The sequence below is a fragment of the Piliocolobus tephrosceles genome, chromosome 13, assembly GCF_002776525.5.
Source record: "Piliocolobus tephrosceles isolate RC106 chromosome 13, ASM277652v3, whole genome shotgun sequence".
Lineage (NCBI taxonomy): Eukaryota > Metazoa > Chordata > Mammalia > Primates > Cercopithecidae > Piliocolobus > Piliocolobus tephrosceles.
The window spans coordinates 79,060,894-79,085,683 of NC_045446.1; positions in this window are offsets into that span (position 1 = coordinate 79,060,894).

The following is a 24,790-nucleotide window of genomic DNA, read 5'->3' on the forward strand; positions in this document are numbered from 1 at the left end:
AAATTGAACTACATCAAATTTTAAAACTTCTCTATCAAAAAGAAAACAATCAACTAACTAAAAAATGAGCCTGTGGAATATGTAAACATATTTACAAAGCATATATCTGATAAGGGGTTAATATTCAGAATATAAAAACAACACCTACAATTCAATAATAATGACAACAATAAAACAAATAACTTGATGTGAAAATAGGCAAAGTACTTTAAAAAATTTTCCAAAGATGTAGAAATGGGCAATCATTATAGGAAAGGATGCTCAACATCACTAATCATCAGGGAAATGCAAATCAAAACCACAATGGATTACCCCCATACTGATTAGAATGGTAAGTATAAAAAACAGAAACCAGAAAATAACAAGTATCAAAAAGGATGCAGAGAAATTGGATTCTTAGTATTGGCGGGCATGTAAAATGGAATGCACTTTGGAAAACAGTACGAAAGTTCCTCAAAAAATTAAAAATAGAACTACCATACAATCCAGCAATCTCACTTCTGGGTATGTACCCAAAATAATAACTGGGGCTGGAATACATATTTTCACACCAATGTTTACACAGCAGTGTCCACATTAGCCAAGAGGTGACAGCTGTCTCAATGTTCATCAACAATGGAATATTCAAGCACTGAAAGAAAGAAATCCGGTCACACTCATACAACATGAATAAACCTTGAGGACATTATGCCAAGTAAAATAAACCAGTCACAAAAGACAAATATTTCATGTTTCAATTTACATGAGATATCTAAAGTTGTAAAACTCTTAATGATGTTTGCCAGAAGCTGGGGGAGGGGAAGGGAGGAGTTGTTAAATGGGTATTTTCAGTTTTGCAAAATAAAAACAAATTCTAGAAATCTGTTGCACAACAGTGTGCATATAGTTAACACTGCTGTACTATACACTTAAAAGTGGTTGCAATGTTGAATTCAGTTATGTGTTTTACTATAACAAAAATTAAAATTATTTAGCTATTTGGATTTTTTGCCTTTTCATATAATATATTGCCCCTTTAATATATGCAACTAAAAAAGCCTATTTTATAAATAGGCTAATAAAATGTATGTATTTATATAAATGTTCTATATTTTATAAATATATAAAGACTAAGCAGTCTTTTTTAATCCTAATATTGGTACCTAATATTGGTAATTTGTATTTTTTATTGATCTTTTCGAACAGATATGTATTAATTTTATTGATCTTTTTGAAGAAACAGCTTTTAGTTTCACCTTTTCTTGATTGTTTTTAGTTTTCTATTCTTATTGTGCCAATTTCTATTTCACGTATTCCCTTTTATTTATTATTTTTTTCTCTCTCTTTATTTAGAGCTTAATTTGCTCTTATTCTAGTTCCTTAAATTGAAGTCTTAGGCCATTGATTCATTGCTTTATTCTCCCTCTAATATTAGTATTTATTGCTATAAATTTAAGTTGTATCTAGCATTTTAATATATTGTACTTCATATATTTTAAAATTTCCCTTGAGATTTCTTTCTTACTCATGTGTTACTTTACTTACATTTCCAAATATTTGAAGATTTTCTCATTTTTTCCTTTATTTCGATTTAGTTCCATTGTGTTTGATGTGCATATTTTATATGATTATCAATTTATTAATATTTTTATAGGTCCAGGATATGATATATCTTTATGTGCTCTGTGCATATATGAAATAATGTTTTATATATTTTCTTAGTTGTAATGTTCTATAAATAACAATTAGGTCAACTTGGCTGATAGCTTAGTGCGGATCTCCTGTATCCTTACAAATGTTTTTCTAATTATTTTATCAATTATTTTGAGAGGAACATAGAATTCCACAAATATGATTGTGTATTGTCTATTTATTCTATTAGCTGTTGCTTTTTGCATTTTGAAGCTTGTTATTTTTTGCATACCCATTGTGTATTATCACATATTCTTATTGAATTTAACCCATCATAATCACATAATAACCACATTTGTTTCTTATTCTGAAGTCAATTTGATGATAATTTGGCTATTTCCCTGGTATATCATTGCAAATTGAATCCAGCCATATATTTTCAAAAGCATAAGATATCATTATTAAGTAGGTTTAATTTTATAAATCCATCATTATGTCAATGGAGATTAAATTATTGGAGAATAGTTTAATTAAGTATATGAACAAAATATAAGAAAGTAATAATTATCTCAACCGACCTACACAAATATTTGGCAAAAATTCAAAATTTATTCGTAATAAAAACTCTCACCACAGTAAGAATTGAAGAGAATTTTCTCAACCTAATAAAGTGTATCTATGAAAAAACTCACCTAAGAGTGAAGGCATAAATGTTTTATCTCTTGAAAATCAGAAACAAGTCAAAAATATTTCTTCTTTCTAAATCTCTTTAGTATTGTACTGGAAATAGATCATTAGTAAAACAATATGACAAGATAAAGACAATGTATATGAATTTGAAAGGAATAAATGAGTGTTTATTTATAGATGATATGATAGTCTATGTAAAAATTCCCCCAAAATATACCCTTCAAAAGCTACTAGAACTAATCAGTTTAACAAAATCACAGAACATAAAGTTAACATACAAGATGTAGTTTTTTTTTTAATATACTATCCATGGTCTTATTAAGATAAGTCAAAAGAGGTGCTTAGCATACCAAATTTAAGACGGCAATCACTTTCAAGGCTGTGGTACTAGCAAGAAACAATTTTAAATTAAAATTTTAAAAATGTTTGCAGTAGCATCAAAACCCTAAAATAATTAGTGATGAATCTGTAAGATAAGTTGTAAAGTTGAAGTTTTAAGGGTAGAATCAGATTTTTTGTTGTCATTTTGGTAAGAGCGAGTGGTTGGGGAAGAGTAATTCCTAAATTAAACCAGGGAAGATTCTATGTCTTGACTGTGGTAGGGGTTACAAAACCACATACAGCTGGCCAAATTTATGTGACTAAATTATTTTAAAGAGTATGTACTCTGTGCACACTAAACACCAATAAACTTGACCTTATCTGCAAAATATGTCAATGAAGAAATATGAATTGCATAAAACCTAGTATTAATTAATCACATCAGATTACTATATTAGTGATTCAAATGAACATCTTGGTTCAGAATACCATGTGGTCACTATTGGCTTTCCCACATTCACCTATTTTAATGTTCACTATGCTATCACTTATTCATTTGTTCACTAAATCATCCTCACATTTATCTATTCAACAAATCTCCTTTATGTATGTGCTGTAGGACAATCATTGTGTGTAATAGAATAACCTAAGGGAACAGATTCAGGACTCCTTTTATCTGAGTCACAGTTCACCTCTATTTTATCAGTGTGATCTCAGGGAGTTATATCATGTGTGATTATCATGTTTTTTCATCTGTAAAATAATGTTAATAATATTGACCTCTGTGTAAAGGTCTCTTGGCACAGTGTCTGACACATATACATAATAGAAGGTAAAATATTTGCCCTTCCCTTCATACCAGCATTTCTAAAGTATGACTTCTGGACTTTTGGTATCAGAATCACTTGCTATATACTAAAATCTAATCTTTGAGAATATAATTGCAGAAAGCACAATTTATTAAGCATTGAAATTGGGCATGCAATGATCATCTGATGCCTCTAGACTTCACTTGTTTCCACCTTCTGCCTCCATTATTTTTTTTCACAAGCAAAATTCCCACCTGCAGAATCTCCCTTAACCTCTAAACACAATTTTAACCTTGAACTATGATGGGTTAATTTTATTTTCCTTAAACTGTCATCAGAGGGCCTTCTGTATTATTTTGGGGGTGCTTGTTAAGAATCCAGATGTTTAACCTTAATCCAGACCTACTGAATTATACTTTGGGGAGGTAGGGATTCAGGAATCTTTATCTAAATATGCCTCTCAAGTTATTGTTATGCTCTGTAACATTTGAGAACTTTAGCCAAACCCATCAATCACACTTTCCAAAACTCTGATGATATTTGGGCTCAGTTCTGGCAACCCAATTCCTCACTATCTAAGCAGCAGGACTGGGAGACCTCACTGTGTTTTTATTATGCAGATTTTGTTTCAAACCTACAGCCCCATGAATGAGGGTTGTTTCCTAGTGGTATCTCTTTATTCTAAAAGTATTGATTGGGCAACTAGTGGGTGTCAGGTCCTAATATAAGTGGGAATATAGTAGTGACAAAAGAAAAAACAAACAAAACATGTTTTCCTGGAGCTTAGTTTTTAATAACATAGTCAATTAACAAAATTTTTAAAAAATCATGTTAGGTAGTAAAAGAATATTATAGAGAAAAGGGAAACAAGATGGACATAGAAATTTGAGGATATTTTAAACAAGATGACAATGAAAGGCCACAGGAGGTGCTTGTCTATCTGCTGCTGCTTGTGCTTTCTAATATTGCTGAATGAAAAGTAATATTTTCATTATTATTGACATGTCTATCCTCTTACTGGAAGCATGACAGTAATTTAGCATGTCCCTGGCCTGATACAGACTGCCTGGCCCACCACATCTGAAGTCTCTTGCCATAGCCTTAAGATGTCAAATTCCGTGAATGGACTTGGTTTTCTACAGCCAGGAGCTGGATCTGGCTATGTCTTCTGCCCCATGTCGCTTTTCCTAATGTGACCATTACCAACCACACTTAGAATAGATTCACCTGGATTTGAAGGGTTAATTGCAGTGACAGACTATCACCAGAAGAGGGTAGCAGAGGGTTGCAGAGTAAGAGCTGCTGCTGGTCTAGGTCTTCCCCTACTGAAGAGTGAGGTTGTCTTCAGACAAATGACTAATATAGTCAGTCAAGAGGTGAGTTCATTGGCTAAAGCAATGGCCTGAGAAGAACCTTATTTATAAGAGCTGGGACCGGTCTTGAATTTCACAGTCCTTGGAAGAAATAGGGAGTATAGTGTATCAGAGATGATTCGAGTGCCCTTAGATAATATAGATCCCTAAAGTATACCCCATGACATGAATGTCTACTCTACTATGGCCTCTGTCTATTCTTCAGGTTCCTCTCCTGTCATTCCTACACATTCAACACCTGTTAAGTTCCACCCAATGAAGAACACAATGGCTTCTAAGCATACCATGAGATCTCAAGATTCAGTTCTTACTTTTCTTTCTTTCCATAGTAAACATTTATTGATCTCAAGTCCCTTGCTTAAACTGGGTATATAAAACTGAAGTCTCAGATCATTCCCTTATTTGGGAATAACATGAAGGTGGGACCCAAGACCTCCTCTGGGGTTTATCGCTGCAATTCCAGGGACTAGCACAGACCTGGTATCTTATCAAAACTCAATTTTTAGTACAAAAATTAATCAGTTTATTATAAGAGGTAATTAACACAAATGGGAATTTTTACAGTTCTTCTTTCTTAAAAGGGCAGCAGGATGACTAATTTTATTTCTACCTTGTGCTCTACAGAAACCAGATATAACCTCCTCTGTGAGGCATACCTAGCAGGAAGCCTCCCACATATTGAACGCTTTGAGCAGTCCCCTGAGAGTGATATCAAGCAGATAAAGTTGAAAGTCTATTAGAGGAAAGCAGTATTTTCTTAAAACGATCATCACCCATGACCCTTGGTTCAAACCAAGCCAGAGGTCAGCACTGTCCCTTGTGTTCCTCAGGGCCAGGACACTGCCACCTGTCAACTGCAGCAGATTTGCCGGCATCTCTCTCAAAACAAAACTAACAGGAATTCTGGGTTGAAAGCCACACAATATTCTTACCATCTAAAGCCAAAAAAGTAAAACAGAGAAAGGAATAAGGATTGAGGTTTTTTTTTTTTTCTTTCCAACAATGTTGTAAAAACAAACAAAATAAGAAAAAAAAAAAAAAAAAGAAAAGCATTTATCTTTCTTAACGTTTATAAGAGACCAGTAAAAAGGTATTATTTTAATTATCATCATTTGCCTCATTTCTGAGAAGTAGTGAAATAAAGGGAGGTAAAAAATCTTGTTTGGGTCAGCCACTGAGATCTTTTCATTTTAGAGCCCAGGTTTGTTTATTTGTTTGCTTCTCTTCTGCCATGTTGCCTCAATTCAATTCAGTGTAACTCATGTATTCTGTTTTATAACTTACAAAGCATGCTAACATTGATATTCTAACTTATCCATCATAAGTACCCTATCATACAGATAAAATACTAGTTCTATCTTTGGACAGATGAGGATACTGAAGTCATAACAAGAACACATGAATTTTGACTGTAAATATGGTCTTCCTTGAACAAATGGGCTCCCCTTGCAAAATGATTCAGTATGCTTAAATTATAACCTAAGAATAGGCCAAAAGCAGGTCCTTGCAAAGTAAAATCTGTACTTTTAGTCTTATATGAGTGTTTAACTGCAACTCAAACTTGTGCATATATAAGGCAATAAAAACTTATACAAAATTGAATTTTCTTCATTCAAAATGCAGAAAAGAAAGCAAAAATCAACATTATCATTTAATCACAGTCCCCGCTGCTCTCTCATGTGTTTGTATTGGGGAGGGAGGTTGTGGATAGCATTAGTATCATTATTGTCAGATAAGTAGAGGAAGAATAGAGACGAGGTGGGATTGGCCCAATTGTTTGGCAGAGTGAATTAGTAAGTTTTGGGTTTTTTTTTTTTTTTTTTTTTTTTAAGTAAACATTAGTGCTTACTTTGGCAATAGGGTCTTATAAGGATTAAATTAGTTACATAAGAAAATTAGGGGAATACATTTGGTTTTACTTGAATTAATACCAGGAAGTAATAAAGGGAAATTCCCACAATAGCAAAGAATGATTGTTCGGCAGACTCGAAATCCAAATTGAAACATGACTATGAAAACTGACCTTCCTCACAATGTCAGCAATATTAGAGAGAAACTCAAATATGGAACGTGGGGATCAAGCTAATGCAATGCAGAAATTAAGAAGTAGGGAGAGCCTGAGATATAGATTATACTTGCAAATCGCAAGATCACTAGTCAATTTTTATTGAGCAATTATTGTATGCCAGCCTTATTTAATGCATTTTGCATACATTTTTAATTATCACAATTCTATTAAGTAAATACAATGATCATCAATACTGTACAAATGAACAATGAGGCTTAGATATATTAATTTTTTTCTCAAAATCCCATGGGAAATAGAATCAGGCTGGGAATAGTTAGGTCTATCTGATCCAAATGCCTGTGACCTTAATTATTATTCTTCGTAACTTCAAGAATCTGGAAATATAATTTATAGCAGAAACTTTTGATCTCTAAATTATTCATTAATTTATATTCGAATCTGTCACATAGAGTTAACAAGACTTCCAAAAATTATGCTAATAAAGTCATTACTTAGGATTCTTCCTTATTATCTCCACTTAAATTATAATCAAAATGAGTTATTTCAATGAAATTATCTCACAGTTTGCAAGTTTCTCTTCATTATACCCAGGAACCAAATGCATATGTCAAGGAAAAGCTTAAGTGAGGCTTTCCTATTTAGCTTTTAGAAATGTTGACTTCCAAGGAAAATTGTATTATAGAATTGTTTAACAACTCTCAGTTTATTTGCATCTATATAATGGAAGTACGAAGCAGCCTCTATATGCAAAGAGATAATGATGGTTCTGTACCTACAACTAGTTTGAAAATGTTCATTTCAATAACAGAATGTCTTCTGTGACTGGGTGTGGTGTCTCACGCCTGTAATCCCAGAACTTTGGGAGCTGAGACAGGAGGATCATTTGAGGCTAGGAGTTCCAGACAAACCCAGGCAGTATAGTGAGATCCTGTTTCTATAAAACAAAACAAAAAATAAGTATATTCTCTGAGTTGGGCTGTGATTGGTTGTGGTATTGGGGATGAGGGGAAAGGACCAAAAATAAAGAGAAGATTTGAACTCTATCCAGGAATAATGTATGCTTCAAATGAAGTGCCTAATTTATTACATATTAAATAACTTAGAATTTTTTCAAGAAAATTCACTAGAGAATAACATTCTGCTTTAATAATGTAAATGGATACCAATTCATGAGTAACTTCTACTGCCAGGCACTATGAAAGAAAATTTTCATAGACTATTGTATTTAATCTTCCCAACAGTTCTATAAAGTATTATTCTTTACTTTCATCTTATGAATGAGGAAGCTCAGATTCTGTCATGGTCATGGATATTTGGGGAATGAAAGGTATGGGCTTTCAGTTTGAGTGTATAAAGTTCTTGGTTTCCTCTCTTTCAATCTGGGATCCAGTGGGTCTCTGAAATAGTATCATCTAGAACAAATATGAAATTACTTCTACCTATCAAAATCATATAATGTCTTACAGTGCCTGCTATGTCTTAATCACTCTAAAATTGCCTTGTTGGATGATCAATGTGTCAGTTAGGAGTGTTTGGGGATGCAGGTAAAGAAAACCTGTTAAACGGTGACTTAAGATACATGGATTACAGCTCTCACATAACAAGCACTCTGGCAGTAAGATACTGCCAGTATGGTTAAAAGGTTCAATGAAAGCTGGGCCAACCTTATATTATTCTCTTTGCTGTTTCACATGGTGACATGAATGCTGCCCCAACTTCAAGTATCACATTTTCATGGCAGTAAGGACGAGTAAAGGGGTCAGTTCATCTCTGTGGGTCTCCAGGTAGCTAAAATCACAATAACAACAACCATAATAATAACTGCAGTGCATTTGTTGCTGCCTGTTTGCCAGGTTGTGTGATATTTTTCTACAGTTTTTTACATAACTCTTATAATAAAATGAGATGGCACTATTATTATTATCCTCATTTTACATATTATAAAATTGAGACACAGAAAAGCAATATCATATAGTCAAGGTCCTATAATTAGTAATAACGAAAAGCAAGATTGCAGCTCTGTTCTTTCTGGCTCTAAATGTGGTATTTTTAATCCTGTGCTATGCTGAATCTTACAATCAGTAGATAAGGACTAGAGTATATGGTTGGGCATCTAACCTTTAGAGCCTATTTGAGATGTCTCCTTCTACATCAAGCCCTTCATGATCCACCACATTTCCAAATTCTCTTTCTCCTCTTTTCATTTGCTATGTATTTGCCACATCTTTTATAGCACTGTATTCTTTATTCTACTAGTGATTTACCACATTTTCTTACTTTTCAGATTCGATTCTAAGAACCTAGTAGGCAGGATCCATGTCCATTATTAAGCTCCAGCATGCCACAGGTGTTTAGTAAATGTGTGCTGAGAAGTGAGATGAAACCCCTCTCCTCTGGTCCTGCTACTTGCTACCTAAACTCTCTCAGTGCCATTTTAGAAAGTATGCTGAAGCTGGAATTTCATTTGGCTTAGTTCTATTGCTTGGCTCCTTTTTTGACTAGATATGCTAGTCATGAAACATAATTTATGATTTTTGGAAATATAAATAGGGATACAGTAAGTCAATGACTGTTATACTCAGCTATTCTCACTAATAATCTACAAAGTAAAAAACACAGCCTTTTTCCCCACTTCGTGACTTTTCTGCACACATTTACTAAACACCTGTGGCATGCTGGAGCCTAAAAATGGCCATGGATCCTGCCTACTAGGTGCTTAGAATCGAATCTGAGAGTTCTGTAAAACAATTCAGTAGTCTGTCTTTGTGGTATATGAAGTATTTGTAATTTATAAGGTACTGACCCTTTTAGAAACAATGTAATAATAATTTTCCCTATCTCATTGCACATGACATCTCCTTACTCCAGAGATTTTCTTATATATTTAATATTCATCAGGTATCCTCATGGTGCTGCCTCATCTGTTAATTATTTCCTTTACCCATAAAATATTTAATAACATATTCTGTGTATGTTACTGTATAAGACACTGGGAATATAAAAATATTTTAGAATAACTATTAAGAAGAATCATATTCAAGTCACATTTTAACAGGCAAAAGGAGTTGATGTTCATTAGGGTGGCATGGAAGGCATTATAGAAATTATGTGAACAACATCTTGATGGAGGATAAGAATGTTATCAGATAGACAAGGAGGTAATAAGATGAAGGAAAAATTATATATAAAAATGTTTAAAAATATGACACTTTGGGGAAATATAAATAATTATATATGTGCTAAGTATGAATGACAACAAAGGAGTGTAAAAGCCAAGTTAACATAGTAAGTTTTCAATAAGTCATTGTACAACATACCAGTTTAAGGTGCGTTCAGTCCTTCTGTAGACACAGCTCAGGGAAAATCAAGTAGCAGAAACCATGTCTAGATGCTACTGTTGTTAATGATCATAATGGATTCTACCATTTATTTTATTTTGCTTTTTTGAGATGGAGTCTCACTCTCACCCAGGCTGGAGTACAGTGGCACGATTTTGACTCACTGCAACCTCCTACCTCCCAGGTTCAAGCAATTCTCCTGCCCAGAAAGTAGCTGGGATCACAAGCGCACACCAGTACACCCAGCTAATTTTTGTATTTTTAGTAGAGACGGGGTTTCACCATGTTGGTCAGGCTGGTCTTGAACTCCTGACCTCAAGTGATCCACCCACCTCTACCTCCCAAAGTGCTGGGATTACAGGTGTGAACCATACTTCCTGCCTTCCACTTCAATTTGTATCAGGTGAGACAATAAGACAGGTTGATACTCAGATCAGTTTCACCACATACCATTATTCTGAACATGTGGTATATTAGTTATCTATTTTTGGTGAGTAAAATACCCCCAAAACATCTCAGCTTAAATCCATATTTTGTTCATATTAATAGTTTATAAGGATCAGGGATCCTGGAGCAGATTTGTGAACGGTTTGAACTCAAGGTCTCACAAAAGGTGGCAGTCAAACTGTCAGCTGGAGCTACAATCATCTGGAGGCTTGACATGTGCTAGAGAATGTGATTCAAATATCAATTGTATAGGTTTGCTTATAACAGGTGGTTTCCGAGAGAAAGAGAGAGAGAGAGAGAGAAAATTTTCAATGTCTTTTATGTCCTATAGATTCCAAAGTCTCACCCTGTCTCTTCTGTTTCATTCTATCAGACACACAGAGCTTCCATAATAGAATGTGGGAAGTAAATATACAAGGACGTGAGTACTAGGAGGTGGGGATTAGTTGGGGGTATCTTACACGCTTATTACCACAGTCTGCCCTCTGGCTGTAATGATAGGCATACCTCCCACATGTGAAACACACACTTTTATACACATTTACAATTCCTTTTCTATAAAAGAGGGAAATGAGTGGCACATAGTAGTCTGGGTTTCTAGCAATTCTGAGATCCAACTGGAAAAATGTAGCAAGTTCTTTAAGTGTCAGTTTGCTTCTGCCCGGAAGTCATAGGCCTTGGCTTTCCCTTCTGGGTTCTTGTTTCCACTGAACCACTCTTCCTTTTACAGGAGATGTGGTATGTATTTGCAGGTAAGTAGTCCTTTCAACCTATTTCCTGCTAGCAGGCCTAAAGGCCTTTCATTTTGTATTCCTTCTGTCCCTTTTCATCCAAGCTGGCAATGTTTCTATTGATATATTATCTTAAAAACTTTTTCAATCTCTTGTGAATCTTCTTGCAGTTCATTCCATTAGGTAAAATTCACACCCACAAATCTCTCCAAGATAAGCCCTTCTTTACCTTGGATCTCTACAGCTAACCTTCCTAGAAGCCCAATCTGTCTGGAAGGAATTTACCTGACAGAAAGGTGTATCTGGAAGTACCACCTTCAAATAATCTAAGCTAAACATAATTTTTAATCATGGTATTTACTGCATCTTTGGACCTTGTTTTCCTTACTCTTTAGTAGAGACGGGGTTTCTACTAAACTTCAAATAATCTAAGCTAAACATAATTTTTAATCATGGTATTTACTGCATCTTTGGACCTTGTTTTCCTTACTCTTTGTTCAGAGGCCATGTCTTAATTTTAAAATCTTTTGCTACCTGTGGAAGCTTAAAAATTTAAAACAACGAAATCTCAACATTTTACACATATATTAGCCTTTCCTTTTGTTTAATTCTCTCATTTCTTATTTACTGTAAGTAGCAGGAAAGAAAAGAACACATGCTCAACATTTCAATGAACACTCTTCTTAATATCATTTCAGCTTGTAACCACTTCCTAGTTTTCAAGTTTTTAGATATTTGTTATGACAGCATATCCACATTGCAATAGCAGAATCAGTATTATTTATCTAGCCTGCATAAAGTATTACTTCAAAACTCAGTTATTAAACATTTAATATCTAACAGTTTCAAATATTAGGAAATTGAGAGTAGTGTAGCTAGTGATTCTGACTCAAGATCACTCAGGAGGTTGCAGCCAAATATATGCTGAAGCTGTAGTCATCTGGAAGCTTGACTGGGGCTGGAGGAGCCAATCAAGCCATTTGCATGGTGGTTGCTGGGAGGTCTCAGCTCCCTGTGACATGGACCTCTCCATATGGCTGCTCATACAATGGCAGTTGGTTTTTCCCAGAGTAAGTTATTTCAGAAAGGTCTCTAGAATCACAAGCTGGCATTTCTTTATTTCCACTTTATTCTATTGGACACACAGACCTGCCCTAATATATTTTTGGAGGCAACTAAGGAAAGGGATAAGTAACATAAGGAAGATCTGTGAGGTCCATCTTAGAGGCTGGCAACTATACATGGGTATAGTCACAGTCTCTGCCTTCAGTGTTTTCATGTGTGAGAGAGCAGCAGTTTTATATCTGTTGTGAAAAACACAGATAATTAATTCAGCAAGTTAGTTCTGTTTGAGTTCTATAAAATTTGCAGGGGGAAGGACGGGAGCTGTGAGCCTAATCTAATAAAACATAGGAAAAAGTATTTTCTGCTGCAACACTTTTCAGACATTTCTTTTAAGGGGATAGATTATCCTCTATTTCTTCCTCATAAAATAACAAATTATGTTACCTTGTGGGATAAACTGCATATTCAAATTACGCTAATTTATTTTTGATTAAGGAGAATGAGTGAAAGAGAGCAACTAACATTTGATAAAACTCTTAAAAGTAGAGACATTATACCATGTCCATATCAAGGTCAATATTATTTAATTCTCACCATAACACTGTAAGGTAATGATAATATCCTTCATCTTATACTTCCAGAAGATAGAGCTATGGAAAGTTGAGAAACTTAGTTTAAACCATACAGCTAACTTTTCGTTTACAACCATTATAGAACACTAGGGACTATTTTTTCTTTTCACCTTCAACAACTTAAAAAATGGGCATAATATATGAAACAATAGTTTTCAGTTGTTTGACAACCACTGTTTAAGACAAGTAGTCACCAAAAGATGGGAAACTTACAAGGTTAGCCCTACTATTGTCCCATTTTGCTTTCTGGATAATGTCCAGGTTTTAGTGTGGGAATTGGAGTCCTGAGAAAGCCTGGCACTCATTCTCTCTGTCAAAATGACAGGATTCAAATATGAAGAGGTTGTGGTGGCTACAATTTGGGGGGCAGTTACCAGATCTAAGAGTGTGGCATAGAGTGAAAGTGGAGGGAACTACTGTTGATTGCTCTAATTTGGCATTGAAGTGTTTATCTGGATAGTGACTATCATCAGTAGCTTTACTCTCATGGGAATCCAAGGGATGTGGTTTTGGATGTTTGCAGTTAGCCTTTTGGGGGATACATTTTTTTGTCGTGGCAAATAATCTAATGCCTAAGTATCTGACCCATAACCAAGTGTTCCTCTCAAAATGTGTTGTTTATACTCACGGATACACTTGCATATCTTTTCTTTCCCTTGTCCAGTTTATTTCTACGAAGATATCTACTCTTTAGGAGAGCCTTGACCAGGAGAAAAGTTAGATCCAGGTGGGTCAGTCAGGTGAGACACAGTGGGCACAACAGAACAAAAACACATGAAATAGCAGAAGTCATTTATTATTCATAGGCCAACAAAAGAGAAGTACCAACAAGGGCCAATTGAAAGATCACAGGGGCCATGCCCTCAACCTAAAAGTAAGGAGTCAGAGAAAGAGATGGACCTATGGGCCAAGGCCTTATAGGGGTCTGGGGTGTTACCCACGGAAATTTCCTGTGGATAGTTTTTTTTTTTTTTTTTTTTTTTTAATATACTTTAAGTTCTAGGGTACATGTACACAACGTTCAGGTTTGTTACATATGTATACATGTGCCATGTTGGTGTGCTGCACCCATCAACTCCTCATTTATGTTAGGTATTTCTCCTAATGCTATCCCTCCTCCAGGCCCCCCACCCCCTGACTGGCCCCGGTGTGTGATATTCCCCACCCTGGGTCCATGTGTTCTCATTGTTCAACTCCCACTTATGAGTGAGAACATGTGGTGTTCGGTTTTCTATCCTTGCAATAGTTTGCTGAGAATGATGGTTTCCAGTTTCATCCATGTCCCTGCAAAGGACATAAACTCATCCTTTTTTATGGCTGCATAGTATTCCATGGTGTTTATGTGCCACATTTTCTTAATGCAGTCTATCAGTGATGGACATTTGGGTGGGTTCCAAGTCTTTGCTATTGTGAATAGTGCTACAATAAACATACATGTGCATGTGTCTTTATTGTAGAATGATTTATAATCCTTTGGTTATATGCCCAGTAATGGGATTGCTGGCTCAAAAGGTATTTCTAGTTCTAGATCCTTGAGGAATCGCCACACTGTCTTCCACAATGGTTGAACTAATTTACTCTCCCTTCTGTGGAGAGTTCGAATTCGTGGGTTTAGAACAAGCATTCAGCGGGGTCATACTGTGACTAAGAGGTGATCACTAAGATGTATCTGTGCAGTCCATGTGGGGTGCGGGAGTCAGTGGGGAAAGTCAAGTAGATTGTATCTCTATATACCACAGGGATGTGATCACCAGATGTGGTTGTATACGGCAGATATTTGTCTTTTATAATGAAAACTGGGAGGAAGCAGGAAAGTGTAAATTGTGTTAGGAGTAACTAAGCCTTGCTTCTGGTATGAAAAAGTTAAACCTGTATTCAAAATGGATACCAAGGTGACATAAAATTACAGGAATTCGCTACAGCCTACATAAAAATCAGGCAAGATCTACAGAGTTCCACCTGAATCTTCCACTGAGTAATGACTGTGCATGAGTGTGAGGAATTACTCAAGACCAAGGAAAGAAACACCACAAAGGGGCAAGAGGAAGAAGCTGTGAGGCTCACAAATGGCCAGATACAGTTTGTGTTCCCACTAAACAGGGCGAAAATGTTCATCATAATTCATGAAGCAGCATTAGGTAGAGGACTCAGGAGGCTATTACCTGAGTAGGGCGGACAAATATGGGACTCTTTTAGACCAACTTAGGAAAGCTAAGAAAGCAGTCTTCAAAGGAAAAAACTGATCCTAAGAAATTAAACTGCACTATGGAACCACAGAATAAAGCTCAAGAATATTTAAGGAAACCAATACCTAGTACTCATCAAGCTAAAGTCCACAATGCCTGACATCTAATAAAATGTTAAGAGATGTGAAGGAAGCAGAAAAATCTGACCACAATAAGGAGAAAAATGAATCAATAAAAACCAAAAAGACATAGGTGACAATTAGTAAACAAGAACATAAAAGAGTTAAAATACATTCCATATGGTAAAGAAAGTAGGCAAAACCATGACCACTTTAAAGAGAAGCATAGAAGACAGAAAAGTGCAAAATTGAATTTCTAGACATAAAAACTAATTGCATGAGATGAAAATTATCCTGAGGAGGGTAAGGAGCAGAATAGACACACTGGGAAAAAATATTGTTGAAACTGATGCATAATAAAAGAAACTGTCTAAAATGAAATAACATAGGTAAAAGTAGTTAAAAAATAATAGCATCAGAGAGTTATGGAAAAAACTAACTCTGCCTCATATTATGCATAATTGGGGTCATAGAATGGCATTAAATACATGAAAAAATAAAGACCAATACACATTATAATCAAACTGATTAAAAATTGATAACGAGAAATATTAAAGGTAGCCAGAGATAGAACAGAGATATTTCATACCGAGAAACACAGATAGAAATGACAAGGAAATTATTTATTGTTAGAAACAAAGCTTGTCAGAAGACAATGAAGCAACATCCTGAAACTTTTGGAAACAAAACAGTCAACTAAGAATTCTGTGACCAATGAATAGGTCTACCAAAAATGAAGATAAAATAAAGTGTTTTTCAAATATAAAATGTTGAAATAATTCAACAGCAGATTTTCACTAAAAATAATTTAAGGGAAGTCCTTCAGACAGGAAAAAAAAAAAAAAAAGATGGCAATTACGTTAATGAATATATTTTTTATTTTAAAAATATGTTTGAAGATAATTGACAATACAAAAACAATAACAATGTATTATATAGAGTTTGTGAAAAATGTACAAATAAAATTTATATTAACAACATTATAAAGAATTGGAGAGGAGGAATAAAGTGTTCTGGTGTTACCAGTGTACACAGAGTATATAACTAAATAATTTAAAAATGTGTACTATAAATCCTAAAAGAACAACTATGAATCCTAAAGAACAACTACTCATATTTTATTAATAGATTAAAAACTAATAAACTAACAAAGAAGATAAAATGAAATGGTTAAAAATGTTGAATTAATCTAAAATAAGGCAGAGAGTGTGAAAAATGTTGATAAAGTAAAAATGAGACAAATGGGAATAAATAGCAAGATGGGAGATGTAATCCAAACTATATTAGTAATCATATAAAATATAAATGATATAAACACCAATCAAAAAGCAGAAAAATCCCGTTCAATGTTATCAAGGCTCTGTGCTGCCTAAAATAAATTTGCTTTAATTACAAAGACAAACCCAAATGTCCATCAGTGACAGATAGGATTAAGAAAATGTGGCACATATACACCATGGAATACTATGCAGCCATAAATAACGATGAGTTCGTGTTCTTTGTAGGGATATGGCTGCAGCTGGAAACCATCATTCTCAGCAAACTATCTCAAGAACAGAAAACCAAACACCGCATGTTCTCACTCATAGGTGGGAACTGAACAATGACATCACTTGGACACAGGAAGGGGAACATCACACACTGGGGCCTATTGTGGGGAGGGGGGAGAGGGGAGGGATAGCATTAGGAGATATACCAAATGTAAATGATGAGTTAATGGGCGCAGCACACCAACATGGCACACTTGTACATATGTAACAAACCTGCACATTGTGCGCATGTACCCTAGAACTTGAAGTATAACAAAAAAAATTATAAAGACGAATCAAATGATAGGAAATAATATATCGTGCTAACACTATCAAAAGAAAGGTACAATGGCAAACTTAATATCAAAGTATAATTCAGAGTAAAAATTATTACAAATAACAATATTTTTATAATTACAAACAATTCATCAACAAGATAATAATGCATCTAACAGCAGAACTTCACAAAATAGCATAATCTATACTAATAAAAGAAGGAATACATCCAAAAATATATTTGAGCACATCTCTCAATATTTCACAGAACAAGTAGACAGAAAATTAGTAAAGATATGTAAAACTTTAACCTCACTGTCAACTTATCTGATGTATTTGAATTTATGCAACTCTTCATCCAAAATCATAATATGTGTATTTTAAACATAAGAAACATTACAAAATTAGACCATATTCTGGTTCATAAAACAAACTTATTAAATGTGTATTTTCTGACAACAATGAAATTAAACAATAATAATAGAAAGACAGCTGGAAAATTACCAAATACTTGGAAACTAAATTGCACACTTATGCATGGTTCAAAGAAAAATAAAAAATAGAAATTATAAAGTATTTTTAAGCGAAAAAAATAAAAACAAGGCAAATCAAAAATTGTAGGTGTAACTAAAGCAGGAATCAGAGAAAAAGTAAAGCATTAAAAGTAAAGTCTATGTCAAATAAGAAGGAAAGTCTCAGATAATGACTTTTTATTTTTGCCTCAGGACACTCGGGAAGTTGAGCAAATTAAATCTGTAAGTACTGAAAAGGAAATAATGAAAAGCAGAAATCATTAAAATAAAAAACAGATACACAATATAGAAAATCAAAGAAACCAAAAGCTAGTATTTTGAGAAAATAAAATTGATAAACCCCTACCAGACTGCAGAGAGAGAGAAAAAAATCAACATTAAAGGAATAATACAAAAATGTTTTGAAAAGTAAAAGTTCCATGCTATTTATTAATTTCAACCACTTTGAAAAAATCAAATTCAAATTTTAGTAAAGAAATAACTTAAATGTGTATGTGTGTGTGTACATTTCCCACAAAAGAAAACAGGAGACTTCATTAGTGAATTCTATTTAACATTTAAGGGGAAAATACTGATTATATTAGGTTTGTGCAAACATAATTGTGGTTTCAAACCATGAATTTCAAATCATTATAACTAGGCTCAAACACATCTTTATTAATCAAAATAGGAACCATTATAATCAACGCATTTTTGCCAGCAAGAAGTGTTTATTCCTGCAGCATAAAAATCCATGCTTCAGGATTCCACAAAGTCTTGGAAAACAAGTAGTCTGTTTTGTCAGAGACTAGGATTGTGACCCCTCCTTTTTTCTCTTTTTTTATTTGCTCATAAATTTTCTTCTATCCCTTTATTTTGAGCCTATGTGTGTCTTTGCATGTGAGATGGGTCTCTTGAAGACAGCATACTGATGGCGCTTTGTGCTTTATCCAGTTTGCCATTCTGCACTTTTTAATTGGGCCATTTAGCCCAGTTACATTTAAGGTTATTATTGTTATGTGTGAATTTTATCCTGTCATCATGATGCTAGTTGATTATAATGTAGAGCTGTTTATGTGGTTGCTTCATAGTGTCATTGGTCTGTGTACTTCAGTGTGTTTTTGCAGTGACTGATAATGGTATTTCCTTTCCATATTTAGAGCTTCCTTTGGGAGCTCTTGCAAAGGAGGCCTGGTGGTCATCTGATCTTTGTTCAAAAGTACTAAAGTGATTCAATGTGGGAAAAGATAACTTTTTCAATAAGTTGCCCCAAAACTATTGAGTAACTATATATATAAAAGTAAATCTCAAACCGTTCCTCACAGCATGTATGACAATTAACTGAAAATAGATTACAGACCTAAAGCTAAAACTATCAAATATGTAGGTTTAAACAATAGGCAATTTTGGATTTGACAACGGTGTTTTAATAGGACATAAAAACATAAAATATAAAAGAATAAATAGGTCTTTATAAAAGTTTAAAAGTTTTGCCCTTTAGAAGACTCCATCAGACAAGAGAAAGAAGAAATCCGTTGACTGGAAAAAAATATTTGCAAAACATGCATTTCACAAAGAGTTGGTGACAGGCTGGAACTTTAATACACTGAAAATTGGAATATAAAATGATATAATCGCTTAGAAAAAGTTTTTCTATTTTTCCAAAAGTTAAACATAAGCATACTATGCATTCTAGCCATTGGATTAGTAGGATTCACCTAAAACATTTTAAAAAAGCAAAAACCGACAGAGTTGTATACAACATTTCACAACAGCTTTATTCTTATTAGCCAAAACCTGGAAACAACCGAATTATCAAACTTTCTGTTTACTTTTCCTGTATTTCTTTCCATGCAAATGAACAGACATGTGTCTGTGTTCTAACATCTCTTTTTTCTTACACAAATTTTATCAGCACAAAGTAGGCTGAGGAGAAGGAAGAGCAGAGGTTGGTCTTGTTGTCTCAGTGGTGGCAGAGGCAGAAGAAAATACACATATAAATGGACCTGCACAGTTCAAACCTGTGTTGTCACCTATATGTATGTATATATACATATATATGTGTATGTGTGTGTGTATGTATATATATTGCAAATGTATTCTCCCAGTTTGTCATTCTTTTAACTTTATTTGTAGTGGGTTTTGTTTTTGTTCATGAAAAGTGGTTTTAGAAATCATGTGTATTCAAATTTATCAATTTTTAAATTGTATCTGGATTTTGACTCATAGTTAGAATGCCATTCTCTACACCTATGTTAAAGAGGAATGCAATGAAATTTAACATGTTTTATTTAAAGGGAAAAAAAAAACATTTACAATTGTTGCTTTCTTCTATTACCTTCATGGTGTGATGTTTTATTATTACATTGCCAATCCTTTCAGAGTACATTCTTAAGGACAGGGCAAAGGATGGATCAAAATTATATTCCAAATGACTAATTGTCGCAGTATCATCTATTAAAAAAAGTCAGTTGTGACTCAGTGATTTGAGATGCCATTTTTATCATGTACTTAATAGACTTCCATATTAATTTGTGTCTATTTTTATGCATTCTACTTTATTCTGCCTGTTTCTCTATTCTTGTGAACTTTCTGTCAACTCAGATTAACACATACTTTTATATACCTCATGTATCTAAGATTTGCCTTCTTATCACTAACTTAGAGAAATGTCTTCTCAAGTTTATATTTGCTCCTGGAATACTGCTATCAAGTTTGTCCAAAATTTAACATCTTATCTGTTCCCTTGACTTCACTCCACTCCATGTGAGTCCACTGATTTCCTCTTAAAAATACTGAAAAATAGCAATCACGTGATTTTATTACTTTACAATAAAATAACTTGACACAAAATAAATACTCATCTTAAGTTTGATGGTCCTGTCAGTACTGAAGTATTTCCTGAATACTATTTGATTCTATACATCATTGCATGGCTGTCAGTGGTTCAACTTTACCCAGCAAGAGCATCCAGTACATGAAATTCAAGGCTGGTGCTTTAATGCTGAGACAAAATTTGAAGCATGGAACCTATCAAGTTTATTTCTCAGGATATGTAAAAGGAAGGATTATGAAAATCTAAACATTTGTCTCTCAAAATAACTTTTATTTATTCATTGATGGGTGATACAATTGCTTGTTCTGTTGACAATAAGAAAAAAATGGAGTGGCTAAGTCAATCAAATGATAGGCAAAGAGAAAATTTGAGAGATTCTTTCCTGAAATATTGGTTTGTTTCACACGTGTCATGGCAGAAACATAGTTGGTTTAGATTAAGGTGTTAGGTACAGGCATACCTTTTTTTGCTTTATTGTACCATATATCTGTATCTATACAGATATATATATAGAGAGAGAGAGAGAGAGATAGGGAGTGTGTGTGTGTGTGTGTGTGTGTGTGTGTATGTTTTAACAAGTTGAAGGTTTGTGATAACCTTGCAAAGAGCAAGTCTATTGGCAGCATTTTTCCAACAGCATATACTTCTTTCCCATCTCATGTCACATTTTGGTAATCCTTACAATATTCCAAATGTTTTCATTAATATTGAATCTGTTACAGTGATTTGTGATCAGTGATACTGATACTACCATTACTGTTTTAGAGCATCACAAATCATGCCCGAATAAAACCATGAACTCAATTGATAAATGCTGTATATGTATGTTCTGCCTGCTCCACCAGCCAGCCCTTCCCCAGACTCTCCCTCCCCTTTGGACTTCTTGTTCCCTGAGACTAAACAGTATTGAAATAAGCCAATTAATAATCCTACAAGGGCCTCTAAGTGTTCAGATGAAAGAAAGAGTTGCATGTCTCTCACTTTAAATCAAAAGCTACAAATGATTAAGCTTAGTGAGGAAAGCATGAAGCCAATAAACAAAGAAAGGTCTGTTATTCCAAACTGTTAACAAAGTTACATATGCAGAGGAAAAGTTCTTAAAATAAATTAAAAGTGTTACACGAGCAAACATATGAATTATAAGAAAGTAAAACAGCCTTATGGCTGATATGTAGAAAGTTTTAGTAATCTGAATAGAAGACCAAAGCAGCCACAACATTCCCTCAAGCCAAAGACTAATCAAGAGAAAGGTCCTAACTCTCTTCAATTCTACAAAGGCTGAGAGAGGTGAAGAAGCTGCAGAAGGAAAGTGTGAAGTTATTAGAAATTAGTTCATGAGGTTTAAGGAAAGAAGGTGTCTCCATAACATGGAACTGTAAGGTGAAGAAGAAAGTGCTGATGTAGGAGGTGCAGCAAGTTATTCAGATATTCAGAAGGTCCAACTAATGGAATAGATGAAATTCAATGCCTGATTTAAAAGGCTAAAAGGATAGGAGGATTCTCTTGTTAGGGGCTAATACAGCTGAGACTTTAAGTTGAAACCGATGCCCTGTTAACATTCCAAAAATCCTAGTGCCCTTACGCCCTTAAGAATTATGCTAAATCGGGGGCAGAGCAAGATGGCCGAATAGGAACAGCTCCAGTCTCCAACTCCCAGTGCGAGCGACACAGAAGACCAGTGATTTCTGCATTTTCAACTGAGGTACTGGGGTCATCTCACTAGGGAGTGCTGGACAATCGGTGCTGGTCAGCTGCTGCAGCCTGACCAGCAAGAGCTGAAGCAGGGCGAGGCATCGCCTCACCTGGGAAGCGCAAGGGGGAAGGGAATCACTTTTCCTAGCCAGGGGAACTGAGACACACAACACCCGGAAAATTGGGTAACTCCCACCCCAATACTGTGCTTTAAGCAAATGGGCACACCAGGAGAATATATCCCACACCTGGCCGGGAGGGTCCCACGCCCATGGAGCCTCCCTCATTGCTAACACAGCAGGCTGCGATCTAACCGCAAGGCATTGGTGAGGCTAGGGGAGGGGCGCCCGCCATTGCTGAGGCTTAAGTAGGTAAGCCCCAAAGCCACTGGGAAGCTCGAACTGCGTGGAGCTCACAGCAGCTCAAGGAAACCTGCCTGTCTCTGTAGACTCCACCTCTGGGGACAGGGCACAGCTAAATAACAACAACGAAAAATGCAGCAGAAACCTCTGCAGATGCAAATGACTCTGTCTGACAGCTTTGAAGAGAGCAGTGGATCTCCCAACACAGAGGTTGAGATCTGAGAAGGGACAGACTGCCTGCTCAAGTGGGTCCCTGACCCCTGAGTAGCCTAACTGGGAGACATCCCCCACTAGGGGCAGTCTGACACCCCACACCTCACACGGTGGAGTACATGCCTGAGAGGAAGCTTCCAAAGTAAGAATCAGACAGGTACACTCGTTGTTCAGCAATATTCTATCTTTTGCAACCTCTGCTGCTGATACCCAGGCAAACAGGGTCTGGAGTGGACCTCAAGCAATCTCCAACAGACCTACAGCTGAGGGTCCTGACTGTTAGAAGGAAAACTATCAAACAGGAAGGACACCTATACCAAAACCCCATCAGTACGTCACCATCATCAAAGACCAGAGGCAGATAAAACCACAAAGATGGGGAAAAAGCAGGGCAGAAAAGCTGGAAATGCAAAAAATAAGAGCACATCTCCCCCTGCAAAGGAGCGCAACCCATCGCCAGCAATGGATCAAAGCTGGTCAGAGAATGACTTTGACGAGATGAGAGAAGAAGGCTTCAGTCCATCAAACTGCTCAGAACTAAAGGAGGAATTACGTACCCAGCGCAAAGAAACTAAAAATCTTGAAAAAAGAGTGGAACAATTGACAGCTAGATTAATTAATGCAAAGAAGGTCATAAAGGAAATGACAGAGATGAAAACCATGGCACGAGAAATACGTGACAAATGCACAAGCTTCAGTAACTGACTCGACCAACTGGAAGAAAGGGTATCAGCGATTGAGGATCAAATGAATGAAATGAAGCAAGAAGAGAAACCAAAAGAAAAAAGAAGAAAAAGAAATGAACAAAGCCTGCAAGAAGTATGGGATTATGTAAAAAGACCAAATCTACGTCTGATTGGGGTGCCTGAAAGTGAGGGGGACAATGGAACCAAGTTGGAAAACACTCTTCAGGATATCATCCAGGAGAACTTCCCCAACCTAGTAGGGCAGGCCAACATTCAAATTCAGGAAATATAGAGAACGCCACAAAGATACTCCTCGAGAAGAGCAACTCCAAGACACATAATTGCCAGATTCACCAAAGTTGAAATGAAGGAAAAAATCTTAAGGGCAGCCAGAGAGAAAGGACGGGTTACCCGCAAAGGGAAGCCCATCAGACTAACAGCAGATCTCTCAGCAGAAACTCTACAAGCCAGAAGAGAGTGGGGGCCAATATTCAACATTCTTAAAGAAAAGAATTTTCAACCCAGAATTTCATATCCAGCCAAACTAAGTTTCATAAGTGAAGGAGAAATAAAATCCTTTACAGATAAGCAAATGCTTAGAGATTTTGTCACCACCAGGTCTGCCTTACAAGAGACCCTGAAGGAAGCCCTAAACATGGAAAGGAATGACCAGTACCAGCCACTGCAAAAACATGCCAAAATGTAAAGACCATTGAGGCTAGGAAGAAACTGCATCAACTAACGAGCAAAATAACCCGTTAATATCATGATGGCAGGATCAAGTTCACACATAACAATATTAACCTTAAATGTAAATGGAATAAATGCTCCAATTAAAAGACACAGACTGGCAAACTGGATAAAGAGTCAAGACCCATCAGTCTGCTGTCTTCAGGAGACCCATCTCACATGCAGAGACATACATAGGCTCAAAATAAAGGGATAGAGGACGATCTACCAAGCAAATGGAGAACAAAAAAGAGCAGGGATTGCAATACTAGTCTCTGATAAAACAGACTTTAAACCATCAAAGATCAAAAGAGACAAAGAAGGCCATTACATAATGGTAAAGGGATCAATTCAACAGGAAGAGCTAACTATCCTAAATATATATGCACCCAATACAGGAGCACCCAGATTCATAAAGCAAGTCCTTAGAGACTTACAAAGAGACTTAGACTCCCATACAATAATAATGGGAGACTTCAACACTCCACTGTCAACATTAGACAGATCAACGAGACAGAAAGTTAACAAGGATATCAAGGAATTGAACTCATCTCTGCACCAAGCAGACTTAATAGACATCTATAGAACTCTCCACCCCAAATCA